Source organism: Ixodes scapularis, unplaced genomic scaffold (genome assembly GCF_016920785.2).
Source record: "Ixodes scapularis isolate PalLabHiFi unplaced genomic scaffold, ASM1692078v2 PGA_scaffold9__187_contigs__length_104089568, whole genome shotgun sequence".
In the NCBI taxonomy this organism is placed as follows: domain Eukaryota; kingdom Metazoa; phylum Arthropoda; class Arachnida; order Ixodida; family Ixodidae; genus Ixodes; species Ixodes scapularis.
In genome coordinates, this window is record NW_024609884.1 from 30922474 (window position 1) to 30935475 (window position 13002).

At 46.4% G+C, this 13002-nt stretch overlaps 1 pseudogene; it reads right to left on the reverse strand.

The window, feature by feature from the left end:
* Positions 1-320: 320 nt before the first annotated feature.
* Positions 321-13002, reverse strand: part of LOC121833703 — a 31263-nt pseudogene continuing 18581 nt past the window's right edge.

A 13002-nucleotide genomic window follows, 5' to 3' on the forward strand; every position in this document is an offset into this window, starting at 1 on the left:
TCTGGCTACGCCACTAAGGCAAAAATAGTTCGGCCGTAATCACGCTCCCTTGGCACTTGATGGAACAGATTGATACGTGCCTCAAGTGCTTTCTTTTTCTCTCGGGCGAATGGGCATCGTGACTGCATAGTTGCCGGTAAACACCGACAACCGTCTATTTACACTGTCAATTTGGCGGGGGAAAAAATACACTGACAACTGGTAGACCCAAGTAGGGTCAGTGACAGTGTTTGGTGCCACTCCCTGAATCACGTTGCATCCAGCTTCCCGTCATGAAGCTGACTTGACGCGCACGCGTCCCACTGAAAGGGCGAGTACCTTCCGTTTTCGGGAATGCTACAGGTGGACCGTGCAGACACTTTCACTGACTTTGGGCAAACTCTCACGCCTCTCCGGAGTCGCAGCCAGCGCGATATTGTTCTTCCCATTGGCGAGGTGCTGAGCACTGGTGAGTGTCGACTTCGGCGTCAACTCCGCTGCAGGTGGTATTAGCGAGGGTAGGTAGGCAGGCAGCGCCTCCTGGTTCGTGGCGGTTTGCACACTCAGGAGGACTTCCTGCTTGCGTTCACTACCAGATGGAGATGGGAGCGGCGGGTCAGGCGCCGGCCGCTTTGCTTCGCTGGCAGGAGATGGCGCCACCGGTGCGGGCGTCGGCGCTGGCTGGGCCGCAGCTGCGGGCGTCGCTTTTTTCTCGGACGCTTTCCTTTTGGTGGCGTTCTTGAGCTTCTCTTCCGTGACGCAACACGCGTAGATGAACACGAATATTCCGATTACGATGAACACCACGATGATGGCGATCACGAACGCCGTCTCGCTGTCCATCCCTCTCCGTGCTGAAAGGGCAGAGCAAAGAAAACAACACATTAGGGCAAGATGCTCAGCGTGACAAAAAACAAACAACAACAAAAAGCTAAGAGAATACGACGATACGTGGCTGATACGTTGCTCGCGTGAGGACATCCGCTCGCGGACGTCACATTGGGCTGTTTGTTGTATTGGATAACGATTAGTAATGGATTGAATCTGCCGAACTTCAGATTCGATAAAGTTCGTGCCGAACTTTTGAAGGAAAATTCGGCAAACGCCTGCGCAAGCGCGAGAACACGACGAGGCCGTGGTTTGCATATGGACGCCGTGCGGTCGTGCGGTTACCACCGTACAGTGTAGTACCACCGTACAGTCTAGTACTATTAGCCATGACGGTGAGGTGCGGAGTAGGCGGCATGGTAACTATGTGTTTGTCAGCCCTTGTGAGTGGTTCTCTTCAATATTTTCTGCCTTAAGGACAGAAGATCGACCTGGGATTGACGCAGTCCACTTCGCAAGTGACAAATGATGCGGTACATTCTGGATAACGTGATTTCCATTTGATCTTTCCAGTGATGCTGGGACGTAGTTGCAACATTCACTGAAAAGTGCCTTAAAGCACTCCTCGCCATTATAGCAATCCTGTTTTCGGCTGACAAGAAGTTTATTCCAAAACAAATAATATTGCTTTTTAATTCGCATTATTTCGCGGTTTTCCATTTATCCGCATAAAACTAAACACAGTGCTATCATGCTCGACGTTGCACATCTGACATTCCTAACTCTTCCCATCTTCCTAAACGTCCGTGTGTGTCCTAACATCAGAAACCGGCATTTTAAAAGCTAAAAACGAGACTTTGTAAATGCAGTACGCACACTTTCATGCAAAGCTGAAGTGACTCGAATCGGAAAACACGCGCATGTTTAAAACAATATAGTGGTGTCTTCTGGTGGAGGCTCAGCAGGCGTTGCATTCATTTTCGCGCACGAAACGGTGACTCGCAGAGAAAATAAGAACAGTGTTACCGCCTTCACTTCAGCAATGTACAGACGAACCTACAAACGTTTTTCGCCCGATAAAATGAAATATAAATGTAGCAATTTGGGCCAGTTGCTTCATGATCACCTAAAGAAGCGCAAAAAATACAAAGACGAGGAAGTAAACACACTACAGCGCACTCGCAACTGGTTTTTGTTTGTGAGAACAATCATATATATAGCTTCGAACTAACACATACTCTCTCCTGTGTTCTTATACAGAACTTAGGAGAGAGTATGTATTAGTTCCAAGCTATATTTATGATTCTTTTCACAAAAAAAAAAAAAAAAACAGTGGCGAATGCGCTGTTGTTTGTTTACTTTCTCGTCCTCGTATTTTCTGCGCTTCTCTAGGTGAAATATAAACTTTTAGGTCAGGAAACAATGTATTTTTGCCGAATTCTTGGGGGAGCGCTTTACTGTTTGCGGCCAGATTTGGGGTACTAAGCACGAAGACCTATAGGGCGAAATTCGAAGATATAGATAGTTTGTTCCATATGTCAATGGAGAGCGAAACTATGGAACACCTGCTTTTGAGGTGCAAGAGGCTTAAACCTGCCCTTTCTGACAAGAGAACAGACTTAAAGTGGGCCCTGGGTTTCGTTGGAGAAGATGGAAGGGCGGATTATAAAAGGATTGAGGTGACGAAAAGGAGTTTAGAGATTGGTGGAAGGAGACTAGGGAAAACTGAAATTGGTAAGAGCAACTAGCACAACTGGAGCCAGGGAGGACAGAGGAAAATTGGGACTCCCTCCCGCGTGGCTCCGGCCCAAAATCTCAACCCTGTCTCTCAGTGGGTCTGGGTTGTGGAAAGAACCCCAACAAGGTTGACCAGAGGAAAATTGGCGACTCCCTCGCTGGGAACAGAAAGCGGGGGTGCGTTTTCCTTTTTTTTTTTTTTTGTATTTGCCCGAACTTTTAAAGGTCAGCCTGGTGCTTGATTCCCCCGGTCCGGCGATAGTTGCAGGGATGTAGAGGGAAGGAAATTGGGTATTTAAGTGGGGGAGTAAAGCATTTCCTTAGGCTAGGTGGCGCAAGCTATACCGCCCGTAACAAAGGGCATAGCCAATATCATCCATCCCTCCATCGTTTGCCGAATCTTTAGAAAAGTTCGGCGAAAATTCGGCTTTGCCAAATTCTAAGATTCGTGGCCGAATTTTCGGTTCGGCTCATCACTAATAACGATACAGTTCCGAGGGCAGAAATTATCGGCCGTCATGTCTCATCTAAAGTTTATTCTAGTCCCCCCCCCCCCCCCTCCACCCCCCTCTCTCTCTCTCTAGCTTTTCCCGCCACTCGAATTCAGTGCAAGCATTCTAAAATGGGAAATATAATTAAAAAAAAAAAAAAAAAAGAAGTACGTACAGTTGTGAGACAGAGACAGTCTCGTACAGGAGAGTCGCTCGTGACTTACGAGAGATGGAGAGACCACCTGCGAGACGCGCTTCGAATGCCGCATGGCATTGAGTTCAAGGATAAACTTGGCAGACGGCGTTCGAACCACGGATATTGCGGGTGACTCGTGTTGGCAGACTGTCTTCTGTATGATGTATGAGCAATGTGACCCGGCGTTATGGTTCTTTTTAGCAGTAACAACGCACAAAATATAACAAAATGCACATGTCCTTAGGCATAAACCTGTTTTAAGATAAAAGATTACATGTTAGAAATAGATTGGCCCCCAGCCTTTTGCGGGGCAGCCGTCACACCATTACACGCGAGTGTTGCACTGAAGCCGACCTGCAGCAAAGCTTTTAGTACCGTATTCGGAGGTTTGAAAAATATGCAGATAAGATGACGGCACGTGGGAGGTAACTCGTGGAAAATGCATTATTCGCTCATTCCAAACATTCCCCCCTAACAGCGCTTCAAGTGCATGCTTTGTCTTCTTACCCTTCGTTATTTGGCGCTGTTTATTTTTACCGTTAATATGTACCACCAACTCACCCTACTTTCCACGGTATTGCTCTAACCCCTCTTTATCTCCCCATCCCCGCAAAACGACGAATATGCACCCTCACTTGCATGAGAAACCACGCGTCTTGTGTTCTCTCCCCTCCTCCCCCCCCCCCCTCCCCCTTTTTTTGTTGTCCCCCGTTCTATTTTACGCTGTTATACAAAGACAGAATAGATCTTTGCAAAAGTCGCCTTCTGCGTGCAGCCAACATGGTAAAAAAAAAAAAAGAAACAATGTTGTGGTACTCAAAAAATTGACGCCAGAAAACTTCCAAAACAAATGCCCGTCGACGATAGTTTTTTTTTCTTTTTTCGGCACGCAAAATCTAAGTTTTATGATGTCCTATTCGCAGCTCCAACCCCACACATTTAATTCCCTTTCCTCCGCTTCAGGCCTCGCCAGTTTTTGCTGCACGCTTGGACCGCTGGATCGCGGATCGGGAGCCCGACGGTGGTACTACCGGCGGCCATTGCTTTACACCAGGCAATGCGTGCAGGTCTATCGGAGGAATTAATAAAAACAACTAACTTTTTGAAGCTTGCGTGAAGTGTCTCGCAGAGAAACTTTTATAAGGTTTCGCAGAAATAGTTAGACAAATGAGAGAAATCTAACTTTCTCACTCCTTCCTCATGGGGATGATGAATGCATTTGCTGGTGTCAAGCAACGGCCGCCGGTGGCGCCAGCCACTCGACCCCAGCAAAAAAAAAAAAAAAGCCTCGATTTGCGAGCTAGCTTAGGGAGCGCAAGTTCGTCTGCTTCTTTATGCATGGGTTGTGGTGACGAGAGAACGTCGAGCTCTCATTGACACTGATCGAAGAATAGTGGGTAGACCTCAAAGCAAGGTGCCTTGAGGTTTAGCCACTATCCTGCCAATCAGAGTCAATCATAGCTCGGCGTTCTGACGTCACCACAACCTTTGCAAAAGAAGCAGACGAACTTGCGCTCCGCATAGACATCAGTGACTTGGACACGCGGTAGCTCGTCGCTTCTCTCCTTCGCGTCTTTTCCGCTGAGTGGCGTCGCCTCCCTAGAGTCGTGAATGCACACCGGATGAATACATCATATTTTGCCCTGACAATTTTATTTTTTTAACTATCCCGAACTCACCTAACGCATCTGCAAAATAATTCCAATAAATAAAAAAAAACAAAGATCAAAGTTTAGTTGTCTTTCTTTAGCGTATTTTCTTTTCTTTTTTGGTTTAGAAATTGGCTTTAGCGACTGGCGTTTACTCCAGCCAGAAATCAAATATAATTTATGTATAACTATTCTGAACGGCTGCAGCTCCAGCAGTGATATTTGGTAAAAGTTAAAACCAACGCTATTACCAGAAAACCAACGGTTTTACTATGCATAAAATATTGCAAATACAGGGTGCCACGCGTCACCACGGGTCATCCATGAATTTTACCCGCCGTTCGTTTAGAAAGCGACAGTTTTAGGTCAAAACTACGTTCCGCAGCACGTAAAGTAAAAAAAAAAAAGACAGCAATTTTTTTTTTTTTTTGGGGGGGGGGGGGGGGGGGGGCAAGAATAAATTTCGCATCACTGAAAGCTCATTCTCCACCAAAATGTATCAGAAAATGGCGGCCGATAGACCTCTTATAAATTATAATACGGGTCCCATTTTCCCATTGAAGTTTTCATAAAATCATCTGTAACTTTTGACTGAGATAACGGTTAGTTCTGAAAATTTAGCACCTCATTCGGACCTCTAAGGCTACATTCGGAGAATAAGCGTTCGGTGACGCGTAGATTAGTTTTCCAAAAAAAAACACTTCATGTTTTAACTTTTTTTTTTAGATTTTTAGGGGGGAGGGGGGATGGGGGGGGGGGGGGGCGACACATCCTCTACACTGACATATAGAACACCAAGATTTTATCGAAGCGATCGTCACCGAGAGCCATCTCCTGGCCTCTTCGGGTACTTTCATTTTACGTTTTTCGCCGCAAACTTATTTTTTTCTTTCAAAAACCTGATAAAACAAAACCGACCCAATTTGTAAACGCGGATAAAAGCGAAAATAAAATGTAACTTTGCTCTGACTCGTGCGTCTGGTGGAGAACTAGTCACCATAAAGGAAATACATACATCTCTCTCTCTCTCTCTCTCTCTCTATATATATATATATATATATATATATATATATGAAGAGAGAGAGAGAGAGAGAGAGAGGTGGGCGCTATCTTAGACGGCCATTAGGGAGCTAAGTTTCTTCGCATGAATTGCACCGGGTGACCCTAGACGCGTCATCCATGAATTTTACCCGGAGTTCATTTAGAAAGCGACAGTTTTACGTCAGTACTACGTTTCCCAGCATACTAATCAAAACGACCGCTTCCTACCCGAATCGTCGGCCTGGTCGACTGTTTTGGGATGCAAAACCAGCGAAGGTTTTTTTGTTGTTTTTTTTTTCTTTAGTGAGACAGGAGAAGGTTTGGAGAGTTGTGCTCAGACGGGTCACGTGGCTCCGTTCACCCCTAAGCTGAGACTGCACTGCAGCCAATGCCACAAGCGCGAGAGCTCCAAGTCGCTGCTTTGAAGCGTTCTTCCACAGGAGGAGCACTCGCGCTACAGAGATAAATGCACGACTCAAAGCCAGGAGCGCGGAATATAGAGTATAGCGGCGACGTGGGTATCCTTTTTTGTTTATTATTATTTTTTTTACTTTATGGTGCAGCGGTTTTAAACCCATTTGAGTGTGGGGGACAGAGAGCCCGCCGAGAAAGGTCGAGGGCCAACGTAAGGCGGAGGGGGGGGGGGGGGGGGGGGGGCAAATTTAACATGTTTCGAAAACAAAAAAAAACACGTCTTCATATGTATATGTCCGACTTGCTTTCCTGGCGATACTTGCAGCAGCAGTCTGAGGAAATGTATTTCAATGGTGATATTGCTGAATGCGAGAATCCTGAGCTTTACTTTTGTCAGTTGTTTCCGCTAAGCGAGAGTTCGTGCAGTCGAGGTGCGTCCTTGAGCAAACAGCTCGCGCTCGCATTCTAGTAGCGCAATAAACCTATAGCAAAACTATCCAAGGATCAAAAATAATGCTGAAAATGTAAGTACACGTGCTGATCGCGCTCGCCCACGCGCTCGCCTCATCCGTATTCGAAGTAGACAACCAAAATAAGAAGTTGATGAACGCGCGTGGCGAAGTGCCATTTGTATTGGATGTTTACTTGAGAACAGTTACTGCTGCAGAAGGCAGTACGCGCAGCGCGTGTGACTATACTCGCGCACTCTCCTTGAACTTTGGTAATATAGCAAAAGGTATATCGGCATACAAAAAGTTTTAACATGACAAAAAGCCCTGGGAATTAAATATTAAGACAGTACACACAGCAAATAAAAACAGAATATAGTAGTTAAACTATGTGATTACGTTATTAAAACATAGCTTAGTTTCAAGCGGAAATGAATCGGCGACATGAGATCATGATGTCGCATGCTACTTCAAGCGCTCGAGACATGGGAACGGGCCCGGGCTCTAAGCCGGCTGCCTGCGGGCCGCGTCCCAGCGAGGCGCGGGCTGCATGTGGCCCTCGGGCCGCGTGTTTGAGACTCCTGTTATAATGGGTTCCCGAGCCATCCACCTCCTATACTCCGTTTCACCTTATGTTGTACCGCAGAGAAGGCTAGAAGCGCGAGCTCATGGCGTTAGGAGCTGCTCCTAACGCACGGGAGCTTGTGCCGCCGAGATGTGCCCTGGAGCAAGGAGCTCGCGCTTGTAGCCTTTACTGCTGTACATCATAAGGTGAAACAGAGTATACCAGTCTCACCAGCGGAAGAAAAAGATTGTCAGCGAAGGTTCTTTTTGTTTTAGGTCAAGTCGATTTGTCTTCATAATATGCAAAAACCGAAAACGGTAATGTCATGGAGGCTCAACATTTTTGTCAAATTCAAGGTTCACAACGTGGGCAAAGCCTCTTCGAAGCGAAGCCGATGCGCTCGACTTTCTACGTCAGCTGCAGGGGGCCAGCGGTGTGCAGCAATTGGACACGAGAGCCACGTCAGCGTTCGGCAGGTACTCGTATCCAATCAGCGAGAACACGAATTGCGGCCGAACGCTGACGCCGCAGTCGTGTCACATCTCTGCCCCGCGCTGGCCCCTTGTCGGTGACAGAAGATTCCCTGCTACTGCCTTGCTGTCCAAGAGCTGATGGCAAGGCCCAATTGTGCACGCTAAGAAATCTGGGAGAAGTCCTTGCGCTTTCATTTTAAGATTGCCATTTTGTATACTAGTCCTATCATGGCTTTCTCACTTGCCATTCTAATTGTCTCCATATTTTACCCGACTTTACCGGAGACTAGCGAGATCACAGAAAGAAAGAAGAATGTGATGAGGATGCATTATTCTTGAAGCTATAAAACTTTAGCGATAGTATTATGGACACGTTCCCCGAAGGACGATTCAGAAACGATGGCCCCAACACGGGCGCCCCGAGCATTTTCGAGTTGGCGGTGCTCCAGATGGGGGCTCCGTCGTGATCTCGATTTGATGATGCTAACGCGCGAGAACGCAACGCTACGTTCCGCAACTCAATCTCATAACAATTAGGCGGTTTTGGGAACGAAGGTCGAATCACTTTATAAAAACATTAAAAAATCTCTTTCCAAGAACATGATTAGGATGAACAGCTCAAAGAACACGGAACATACAAACACGACCGGGCACTGCTGACTTAAAAAAAAAAATAAAAACGTTTTCGTGTATTCTTTTTCCATGGAACTTTTTTGGAAAACTGGGTGACAAGCATCGATGCAAATTGACTAGACATGACCCGGCGGCAGACAACCCCACAAGTGTATCCAATCACCTTGTGGGGAAGCTCGAAAGATGTCCGATCGAGGAAAGTATTATTCCATTAATTTTGGGACATATTCGTGCTCATTGTTCATATTAAGATGGCAATTTGGGCTAGTTGGTCTATGATCGAAGAAAGGCGCCGAAAAAACGAGGACAAGAAGAGACGTAAACACTGGCGCCAGTGTTTACGTCTCTTCTTGACCTTGTCTTTTCGGCGCCTATCTTCGATCATTGTTCACAGGCATCAAACTACGCCATGTTGATGGTCATTTAATTATCGACTAACAAGAAATGCTGCAGCGGCAGATTTGAAGCATTTTGCTTTCGTAGAAGCTGTTCGAAGTACAGTGGATACCACCAATGAAGCTATTTGAACTGGATACCGCATTATCGGAGAGCAGATTATAAATCGATAGACTCTAACAGGTAATTATGTCATTTTGTCTATACTTCCGTCGGTATCGGATTAAATTATTATTCTCTGGGGCATTCATGATTAAGAATGGCAAATGGTAACCTTTCAGTGCCATCTTACAGCAGTGAGGGGAGCAACACAACCAAATAAAGTCGTTATTGCACTAAGATAAAGTCGATTTTTTTTTTTACAGCGACAGCTGTTAGTGGGAATGTCACCGAGGAATGGCATGGTTGTCCTTCGCGAAAACCCTGGCTGACGTCATCAGTCACATGATCGCTTCCAGCTGCCGTACCTGGCACTCCCAGGGGCGCTCGCCACCGCCGTTGACTCCATAAGAAATCGATAATAACCGCCCCTCGAGCCGAATTCCAACCGGTGACCTATGAATGGAAGTAACATTTTTCTCTGGAGTCAACCGTTCTACCAACTGCGCCAACGACGAACCAGCGACTGCTCGTCGCGCTTCAGCGTGATTGCCACTTGAGGTGGGTTGGGAATCATATGCAGGCCGATTGTCTTCTAAGAAGTACTAGCCGTAGTAGACGCCCCGTTTTCCAGTCACATGCGCACGACTATACGAGAAGTAGAACTTGCTCGCCGTACGGCTCTCAGACCTCGCAAAGTTCGTAGCGGGTCCGAAACAGAGCCGGACTTAACAGTTGCGAGGGCCCGCGGTTAAAGAAAAGTAGGAGGGGCGGGGGGAGGTGAGCCTTTATTAAGGCGAAAGCCTTATATGTCTCATCGCTCAGTCCTTGAGCGAAAACAGGTCGGCGACACGAAAGATACCGAAACCCACAGTTCGTTACTGGACCACGAGATGGCGTTACTTGTGCCAGAATCGGCGGAGGCGAGCGCGCGGCGCAAACCCAGCGGGAGAGAAGGACACACTCGCTCGGGCAACGGTAAAGAGCGGGCAAGGTATATGGAGCGGGCGTGCAACACGCCGTCAGATTAACGGCGCCAAAAGTGCGTCGTCAGAGAGCGCTCTGTCTTCGGAGGTTCGCTATCACCGGGATCTTGGGCTTTCGCTTCAAGTCGTCTTAGGGATAACATGAGTGACCCTGTAAACTTTTTTGTAACTCGCCACCTTTGTATTACATTTACATCAGTAAAAACGAAAATATGTTTTCATTGATAGTAAAATTTTACATATATTTCAGCTCGTAAGGTGTTAACGTTTAAAAATATTTCTGCAAAGTTTACCTAGTTTTTTACGCCGAATTAATAGTGCTAATATATTAAAAACAAAGATTGGTAGCGACCTTTATCTCTAAACTCCCATAATTCATGAAATGCAGTATTTAAAGGGGCTGTGCAACAATTTTCAGACTTTGGCCAATTAACTACGGAAATTAATCTGCGTCACCTATGGAACGAAAAGCAGAAAACAGTATTTTCTTGCGAGCGCTAATTCTTATTAAAAAAAAAAAAGAAGAAACCAATCGAAGGCAAAGGTGCCTCTCAACTCTCCACGTCGACTTCCGAGTGACGTACTCTGGGGGTTCACGTAGTTACTCCTTGGGTCCTTTCTTCAGAGACCAGCCGCTTCCTCGGCGATTGTCAACTTTTGAAGGTAAGATAAGGCGGTTCTGCATTTGAGAAAAAAACACTTGAATTGTCGGCGAGCGATGGACACAAAGGACGGTTCGCCACGGGGCTGACGGCGAGTGTAGCAGCGGACGGGGACAGGGTTTGTTGACTTCCGCGTACCCCCAGAGACGCCGTCATTTTAGTTCCCGTAGCCGACACCGGCGGCTGCAGATCGGCAAATAATTCGTTTTTTGCCTAGCGATTACGCAGCAGAATAGCCATTTTTTGGGGAAAGGTGACGCGTTTTTGGTCACTTGAGCTTGCATAAACAACATAAAAAAATGCAAACTGCCAATTCTTTCAACATTAAAAGCATTGCACTGCCCCTATAAGATGCAATCGTTTTAAATTATTTAGAAGACATTAAAGGGGCACTGAAGTCATTTTTGAAAAAAAAGGTAGTTTTTGATCTTATATTGTTTAAAATGGGTTAGTTGTTAGTCCCTACATATACCAAGTCCTATATTACAAAACCGCCTATTCATCTCAGGGCAATAGAAAAGCATGTGGACTCTTTTTTTCTCGCGGACTACATTTTCTGGACCAGTGAAAGCACTGCAATGCGCGCAGATTCCGAACAGTTTTATTATGACTTGCTTTGAAGAGAGCCTGATAGGTACAGATGGGATAAGACTTCTCTTTTTCTCCGCGGGCGAAGTCATCGCTTGCAACTCGCCGACAAGCGCCCTTCGTCCACCACTTCACTCGGAAGAAAAATCTTCGCAAAAAGGGCGTGTCGCGACCTTTGAACACGCTTTTAACGGGGAAGTAAGCTACGCACGGTTGTGGTTTCGGGTTCTTTGGGTTGCTTAAAGCGTCTAGATTGAGTTGTCACCACAAAAGACCAAGCTCAGGATCGACTTCAGTGCCCTTTAAACCGTCGTTAGAGAAGAAGCTGCTTGAGATAACAAGAATAAACCCAGCGCCCAGGACGTTGTCTGAACCAGCACTCCGAAGAGTTGAAAAGCCTGTCAAGCGCTCACTTCCCGGACAAGCCGCTTAATTCCGGTGGTTTCATAATTGTTTGCTCATTGCGCCATCCAGCCCTCTAGTGGAGATCAGTGCATGACACACACCATGATGATGCGCTTTTGACGCTGTTTCATCTCATCAGCTCGCAAGGTCGGCTGCGTCTCGATTTAAGGTGAAACCAAGTATAGATTCCTTTTAGTGAGCAGAACACCGGAAACGCCATACAGAACAAGAGACTCGACGCCGTCCGTCTGTGCTTCGTACGCCATCGAGTCGCGTTCTTCAAAGTCCATCTCAAATTATATTTTCTGCTTGCCAAGACACCAATCGGGTCGAATTTAAGAATACATGAATTAGAGATTGTTGCCGAGTGACTGCTACAGTTCTTCCCCGCACAAGTTCAGTTTATCGCCAAATAGAAGTTATCTTGCGAGGTTCCGCGACTCAGAACAACGACAAGAGGTGGAAATGAAGACGTCCACTTTTTTGTCGTCTTCTCAAGTTCTGTGCAAGATGAAGTCGTGAACGCGAGACAATTATTTTTACCAATTCATTGTTATATATCTTGTATATATAATATTTAACCTATATGGCAAGAGAAAGAGCCAAGTTTGAGCTTGAGGCTTTCTGGTGTTGTCAAGGTCATTAAAATGTCGTAAATAAGTCACATGCAAGGCCTTGCCAAACTTTGGCAAAAATTATGAAAGGGAGAAAAAAAGAAATATTTTAGAATAGAATATAAAAAAAAATGAAAGCCGTTTACAACTCGCTGTAACGCCGAATTGGAGCGCAGCTCTCGAGGAGGAGGAGGGAAAGGTACTGAGGGGAGGGTATACCCCTCCTGCCTCCTCCTCCCTCGTGATTCTGCCTGCTACTCCTCCTCCCCCTCATCTTTCTCCTCCATCACCTCCTCCTCATCCTTCAACCTCCTCCCCTCGCCTCCTCCTCCTCCTCTCTCCTCCCCCTCCACCTCACTCCTACTGCTGGGGGGTCACGTGACACGGGGGTATCGCGTGACGCGGGGGGTCACGTGACCTGGGGGTCACGTGACCTTACGGTTACGCCGACACCGACGGCGACGCCGACGCCGCTCAAGCCGGAAACGGGCGCCTAAGAGCTGCGCTCTGAAAATTAATTAAGCATATTTAAATTTATTTTGAGTGTCACAGAACAGTCATAGTGCAGTAGCTTGAGAAGTGACAAAATAGCGAGCGGTCGAACATGCGATCCCCGACAGGTAGGAAAAATTATCGCCTTGGTCGCTTCAATACTCAATAGCTTAAAAAAATATCCGCCAAGATTGCCGTTTGTGTTCTCTTTGAATTAATGAACAATCCCAAAACATACTTTTTGTATTCCCAAAATTAAAACTTTTTTTCGCAACTGTGCATTAATTAAGATGAAAACAACCATA